The 7543-nt window shown below is 46.6% G+C and overlaps 1 long non-coding RNA gene across 1 annotated transcript in view; it reads left to right on the top strand.

The window, feature by feature from the left end:
* The first annotated feature begins 2071 nt into the window (after positions 1-2071).
* LOC143299923 (uncharacterized) overlaps positions 2072-7543 on the top strand; it is a 223571-nt gene continuing 218099 nt past the window's right edge. The window contains exon 1 of the long non-coding RNA XR_013057580.1: positions 2072-2140. This is a non-coding gene — a long non-coding RNA (uncharacterized LOC143299923). The remainder of the gene's footprint in view (positions 2141-7543) is intronic.

Genomic DNA, 7543 nt, shown 5'->3' with positions numbered 1-7543 from the left:
CTATCTCTCTCCATCCCCCCTCTCTCCTCTCTCTTTCCCTCTCTCTCTCCATCCCCCCTCTCCTCTCTCTTTCCTCCTGTCTCTCTCCATCCCCCCCTCTCTCCTCTCTCTTTCCCTCTATCTCTCTCCATCCCCCCTCTCTCCTCTCTCTCTTTCCCTCTATCTCTCTCCATCCCCCCTCTCTCCTCTCTCTTTCCCTCTATCTCTCTCCATCCCCCCTCTCTCCTCTCTCTCTTTCCCTCTATCTCTCTCCATCCCCCCTCTCTCCTCTCTCTTTCCTCCTGTCTCTCTCCATCCCCCTCTCTCTTTCCTCCTGTCTCTCTCCATCCCCCCTCTCTCCTCTCTCTTTCCCTCTATCTCTCTCCATCCCCCCTCTCTCCACTCTCTCTTTCCTCCTGTATCTCTCCATCCCCCCTCTCTCCTCTCTCTCTTTCCCTCTATCTCTCTCCATCCCCCCTCTCTCCTCTCTTTCCCTCTATCTCTCTCCATCCCCCCTCTCTCCTCTCTCTTTCCCTCTATCTCTCTCCATCCCCCCTCTCTCCTCTCTCTTTCCTCCTGTCTCTCTCCATCCCCCTCTCTCCTCTCTCTCTTTCCCTCTATCTCTCTCCATCCCCCCTCTCTCCTCTCTCTTTCCCTCTATCTCTCTCCATCCCCCCTCTCTCCTCTCTCTTTCCCTCCTGTCTCTCCATCCCCCCTCTCTCCTCTCTCTCTTCCCCTCTATCTCTCTCCATCCCCCCTCTCTCCTCTCTCTTTCCCTCTATCTCTCTCCATCCCCCCTCTCTCCTCTCTCTTTCCTCCTATCTCTCTCCATCCCCCTCTCTCCTCTCTCTTTCCCTCTATCTCTCTCCATCCCCCCTCTCTCCTCTCTCTTTCCCTCTATCTCTCTCCATCCCCCCTCTCTCCTCTCTCTTTCCCTCTATCTCTCTCCATCCCCCCTCTCTCCTCTCTCTTTCCTCCTGTCTCTCTCCATCCCCCCTCTCTCCTCTCTCTCTTTCCCTCTATCTCTCTCCATCCCCCCTCTCTCCTCTCTCTTTCCTCCTGTCTCTCTCCATCCCCCCCTCTCTCTTTCCTCCTGTCTCTCTCCATCCCCCCTCTCTCCTCTCTCTTTCCCTCTATCTCTCTCCATCCCCCCTCTCTCCTCTCTCTTTCCTCCTGTATCTCTCCATCCCCCCTCTCTCCTCTCTCTTTCCCTCTATCTCTCTCCATCCCCCCTCTCTCCTCTCTTTCCCTCTATCTCTCTCCATCCCCCCTCTCTCCTCTCTTTCCCTCTATCTCTCTCCATCCCCCCTCTCTCCTCTCTCTTTCCCTCTATCTCTCTCCATCCCCCTCTCTCCTCTCTCTTTCCTCCTGTCTCTCTCCATCCCCCCTCTCTCCTCTCTCTTTCCCTCTATCTCTCTCCATCCCCCCTCTCTCCTCTCTCTCTTTCCCTCTATCTCTCTCCATCCCCCCTCTCTCCTCTCTCTTTCCCTCTATCTCTCTCCATCCCCCCTCTCTCCTCTCTCTCTTTCCCTCTATCTCTCTCCACCCCCCCTCTCTCCTCTCTCTTTCCCTCTATCTCTCTCCATCCCCTCTCTCTCTCTCCATCCCCCCTCTCTCCTCTCTCTTTCCCTCTATCTCTCTCCATCCCCCCTTTCTCCTCTCTCTTTCCCTCTATCTCTCTCCATCCCCCCTCTCTCCTCTCTCTTTCCCTCTATCTCTCTCCATCCCCTCTCTCCTCTCTCTCTTTCCCTCTATCTCTCTCCATCCCCCCTCTCTCCTCTCTCTCTTTCTCTCTATCTCTCTCCATGCCCCTCTCTCCTCTCTCTCTTTCTCTCTCTCCATCCCCCCTCTCTCCTCTCTCTCTTTCCCTCTATCTCTCTCCATCGCCCCCCCCCCCCTCTCTCTCTCTCTTCATCCCTCACCCATCTCTCCTTCTTCCTCCACCTCCTCCTCCGTTTCATTCCTCTCTCTCTCCCCTGTCCTCCTTCCATAACATCTTCCTCCCCCCTACCCCTTCCCTCCTCCTAACCTCCCTGTGTCACTTTGTCAGGATTGGTTTGTGGTGTTGCTGCGTGCAGATTTGAAGACAACTGAAACAAGACTGAGAACAGGAATAACAAGAAAGAAAAGAACGCTGCTCTGTTCCGAGGGCGGTCAGGAGGTATGGAATTCTTCTTCTTCTTGTTCCTGTTCTTCTTGTTCTTTTTGTTATTGTTCTTCTGGTCTTTCTTGTTGTTGTTCTCCTTGTCTTTCTTGTTGTTGTTCTTGTTTTTATTCTTGTTCTTGTTCTCCTTATTCCTGTTCTTCTTGTTCTTCTTGTCTTTCGTCTTGTTCATGTTGTTCTTTTTATTCTTGTCTTCTTGTTCTCCTTGTTCTTGTTGTTCTTCTTGTCTGTCTTGTCTTTCTTGTTGTTCTTGTTTTTATTCTTCTTGTTCTTGTTCTCCTTGTTCTTGTTCTTCTTGTTGTTCTTCTTGTCTTTCTTCTTGTTCTTGTTCTTGTTCTTCTTCTTGTTCTTCTTGTCTTTCTTCTTGTTCTTGTTTTTATTCTTGTTCTTCTTTTTGTTCTTCTTCTTCTTGTCTTTCTTGTTCTTCTTGTTTTTATTCTGGTTCTGGTTCTTCTTGTTCTGGTTGTTGTTGTTGTTGTTGTTGTTCTTCCTCTTCTTCTTCTTCTTCTTCTTCTTCTTCTTCTTCTTCTTCTTCTTCTTCTTCTTCTTCTTCTTCTTCTTCTTCTTCTCATTACTATGATGACGGTGATGATGATAGAAACGATGAATGCGGTATGCTGCGCGTCGTGACGTATCGCATCAGATCGCATCATTGCACGGTGTATCGTGAGAGATGGTAACTCTTATGACATGACTCTGTTACGTGAGTTTGGTTGTTGGTTCTTCTATTTATCTGTCTGCTTGCCTTGTTTTCTGTCTGCCTTGCTCTGTCTTCCGTCTTTTTCTTCTCGTCCTATACAATCATATCTTTTACCGAGACAATCTCCTCTTTTCACCCTTCGTTTGCTTTTCCTTCTTTTTTTCCCCCTCTTTTCCTTTGTTGTCTGTTTTGTCTTGTTTAGAGGGCTGGTTGAAAAACATACAGGTATAGCTTATCAGTGTATTACCCTTTGAAAATACGAATTCATTCATTTATTCATTCATTCATTTATTCATTCATTCTCTTTGACTCTGCCTCTCTCTCCCTTTCACTCACACACACGCACGCACACACACACACACACACACACACACACACACACACACACACACACACACACACACACACACACACACACACACGCCAGCACGCTCTTTTTTCTCTTTTTATGGTTAAAAAAGAAATTCATTTCTTATTGTCTAACTAGTGTCCATACTGTTTTTTTAGGCGGGTCGGGGAGTGCGGGGGGAGATGGGAGGGGGGGGGAGATGGGGGGGGGGGGCATGGTGGAAAGAAGCTTTCAGCTTCATCAGTTTACCTTTTAATGTCCCTTCCCAGTCCTTTCCCGTCCCTTCTTTATCGCCGCTGTCTCCTCTGACACTCTAATCTGCCTCCAATATCAGCCATCACAAACACACACACTGACCGTTCGTTCACTTGTCTTCTTCAGCCGATGAACCAATTAATAAATCATCGACTGTCCGCAACCACTTCTCACGAAGACCCCCCTGCAAGCACACACACACACACACACACACACACACACACCACACACCACACACACACACACACACACACACACATACATACACACACACACACGCACACACGCACGCACAAGCACACGCACAAGCACACACACACACACACACACACACGCACACACGCACACACACACACACACACACACGCACAAGCACACACACACACACGCACACGCACACGCACAAGCACACACACACACACGCACACACACACACACGCACACACACACACACAAAATCATAAAATAAAAAGGCGGGGCCAAATTAGCCCTTGTGATGAGAGTACGACCCGCCTTTCTCTTGTGGCCAGCCAAGAGCCAGGCCGACCCGTTCCGAACACACACACACACACACACACGCACACACACACGCACACACACACACACACGCACGTACGCACGCACGCACGCACGCACATATAACAGAAAAATATCAGAATCATCTCCATATATTTACAGATGGATCTGTTCTTGATGACAAAAATGCTGGTGCGGCTTTCTATATTCCTTTAAAGTTGAAAAATCTTACTTTATTGGAAAACATCTTTCCATATTCACAGCTGAGCTAATTGCTATTATACAAGCTCTGAACTACTTAGTGAGCCATCAAATAGTTTTCTCGAAAATAGCATTCTTTGTTGATTCCAAATCAGTACTTTATGCTCTAGAATTATTCAGCCTTGAAAACAGACCTGACTTAGTTATTGAGGCAAATCATTTGGTACATTGTTTAAGGATTAAAAGGACAGAGGTAAGTTTTTGTTGGGTGCCTTCTCACGCGGGCATTAATGGCAATGAAACTGCTGATAAAGCAGCTAAAAGAGGAGCACAAGATTCAGAAAAATCGACAAAAATACATGTCCGTCTTTCCGTAAAAGAGGCATACACTTTGTTAGAAAAAATCAGCATGGGGTCGATTTCATAACCGATGGAAGTTAAGTTTTTAAACCATAAATGAACATTATTCCCCGAGAATATTATTAAAGAAAAGATACCGAATCCATCAGCTTGCTATACAAGATCAATAACCTCTACCTTCTTCCGTATAAAACTGGATGCGCTGAAGATAAAGTATAGTAAAAATGTTACATGCATCTGTGGTAAGAAGTTCAGCTTGCATCACTGTTTGTTTCACTGCCAACAGTTACGTACCTTCTTGCCCAAGTATTTCAAAGAGAATGATAATTCTGCAGATGATTTTTGTAAAGTTATTTCTGACGAGGTTCTTATGGTCGAACTTTCACAGGCATTTGTTCATAGCCCTATTTCTACATTCCTTTAATGCACTTCAGAATTGTGTTAATGGTTTCTGATTATTATCATTATTATTATTGAATTGTTACTGTTAAATGTAATTGCATGTTAGTTATACATTTTACGGTAGTTTTCTAGTTTTACCTTTTTTCTGTTTTCCTCTTCTGCCCCTACTTTCTCCCCCATGCCCCCCCCCCCTTTTTTTTAAAACGTCTAATATGACTGATAGTGAAAAGACGCTAAACTAAAGAACGAACACACACACACACACACACACACACACACACACACACACACACACACACACACACACACACACCACAATCTCTTTAGACGTTTTCTTATAATAATCCGCCTTTCCTCTGATACATAACATGAACACTTTTTTTACACTAATATTCACATGCACTCCCTTTCCTTTATCCACTACTTGACTCCTTTCCGTCTAAAAACACTTATAGTGAATAGACGTTAACTCACTCAGTACGGCCAGTCCTCTTTTCTCCTCTACACAGACCCCTCGGATGTCCAGTGGGTGTCTCAATGACCGAACCTTTAGCTTCTGTCGTCAGAATTGTGGTATTCTTTGTCAACAGTCACCTCTTCAGTGTAAGAGCCTTCCGCTTGTAATATTTTGATGGTAATAATTAGGGTGAAACGCTGTTAACGTCGTCTCTTTCGCCGTTCGTATGGAGAGGGTTAAACTAAAGATAAAACACACACCACGGAACCAGTGAGAACATTGACCAGTGTCCAGCCCACACTGTTTCCCTCCCCGACGGACAGTCAGTCAGTCAGTCTTCCCCTCCGCTTGAAGGACGGAGGACAGGGGGAGGTCATCAGCACGAAAGGTCCAGTCAATGTATAATTAAAGGGGTCAGTCTGACACCCGTAGTTAACTCTCCCACCCCTTCTGACATGCAGGGTGGCGGAAGTCACTCACCCGTCACAGATGACAAAAAGAAAGACAGAAAGAAAGAAAGAAAGAAAGAAAGAAGGAAAGGAGTTGTCGGTCCTGTGTCCCAGGGGAAAGGGGGGAAAGTCGTGTCCATCCGTCCGTGGTCAGGCGGAGTGGAGATCAATTGTCCCAGCTGCTGGGAGGGCAAGTGGAGTGTGAAGCAGCTTGGGGTTTCCTTTTGATTAACTCTTTTTTTTTTTCTTGTCGTTGTTGTAGCTCTTTCTTTGCTTCTCGTGTGTGTGTGTGTGTGTGTGTGTGTGTGTGTGTGTGTGTGTGTGTGTGTGTGTGTGTGTTGTTTGGTGGAGGGTCGGTGGTGGGAGGGATGGGTTTGGGTTTTTTGGTGAGACGTAGAAGACTGGCTTCTTCTTTGTGTGTGTGTGTGTGTGTGTGTGAGGGGGGGTGGGGTGGGGGGGACATCACCCTCTTCATTATTCTCCTAATTACACCCCTCACTTTTTGTCCCACTTTCCAGCCGATGACGATGACGAAAACGACCCTTCCCTTTCGTTTGTCTCTTTCTGTGTCTTTCTTTGTCGCTCTTTCTCTCTCTCTGTCGCTCTGTCTCTCTCTCTGTCGCTCTTTCTCTCTCTCTGTCGCTCTTTCTCTCTCTGTCGCTCTGTCTCTCTCTGTCGCTCTGTCTCTCTCTCTGTCGCTCTGTCTCTCTCTCTGTCGCTCTTTCTCTCTCCCTAATCTGCCTGTGCGTGTCCTTTTCTGTCTGCCTGCCTGTCTCTGTCTCTCTCTCTGTCGCTCTTTCTCTCTCTGTCGCTCTGTCTCTCTCTGTCGCTCTGTCTCTCTCCATAATCTGCCTCTGCGTGTCCTTCTGCCTTTCTCTGTCTCTGTCTCTCTCTCTCAAGATTTATGGCTTACCTTTGAATACATTAGAACTCATGTAATCTTTTCTCATCTGAAAGAAAACAACTTTTGTTCCCCAAAGGTTCTAAAACTATGTTACTACCCAATAACTAATGTGTGCTTTAAGGTCCTATTTTTGGACCTATCGTATTTTCTGCCTACATTTACCACTTTCACTTATGTATGAAGGCACCATGTGAAATGTTTGCGGATGATACCACGATTCATACCAGTCATGTTTATTGCGTCTGGGTCTATTCAGTTGAATGAACGGTCCTAACTCCACCACGTGAGTCTCCACCCTGAAGAAGAAGATAATGATAATAATGATGATAATATTAATAAAAATGATGATGATAATGATGATGAAGGTAAAGTAATGATACAATAAGAATGATAATAATCATAATCATAATGGTATAATAATAATAATCACATGGCAAAACGTTGTAAATCCATAAAGCTGTTCGCCAATGTTTATTTCATGGCGAGAGCAACGAAGAACCTGCCCGCCACAGAATCCTTGGCGCTACCGTTGATGATAACTTGTCATGGTCACATCATCTTTCGCTGTTGGCGATGTCTGCATTGTGTGAGCGACAAAGGAAAGGGGGTTGGGGGGGGGGGACCTCACAAGATGGTGATGATGACGATGATGACTCGCTTGTTTCTCTCTGCTAACTGGAGGTGGCGATGCGAGCTCTGAAGCCCCTCCTCCTGCCCCACCTGTTGAGGAGACGGCGGAAGAGGGTGGTGGGGAGGGGGTGGGGGGTGGGGGTGGGGGTTGGCTGGGGTGGATGGAGGGTGGAGAGC

This window comes from Babylonia areolata, chromosome 25 (genome assembly GCF_041734735.1).
Source record: "Babylonia areolata isolate BAREFJ2019XMU chromosome 25, ASM4173473v1, whole genome shotgun sequence".
NCBI classification, from domain to species: domain Eukaryota; kingdom Metazoa; phylum Mollusca; class Gastropoda; order Neogastropoda; family Buccinidae; genus Babylonia; species Babylonia areolata.
Note: the sequence above shows the minus strand (reverse complement) of the source record. Positions and strands in the feature narration are given on the sequence as shown.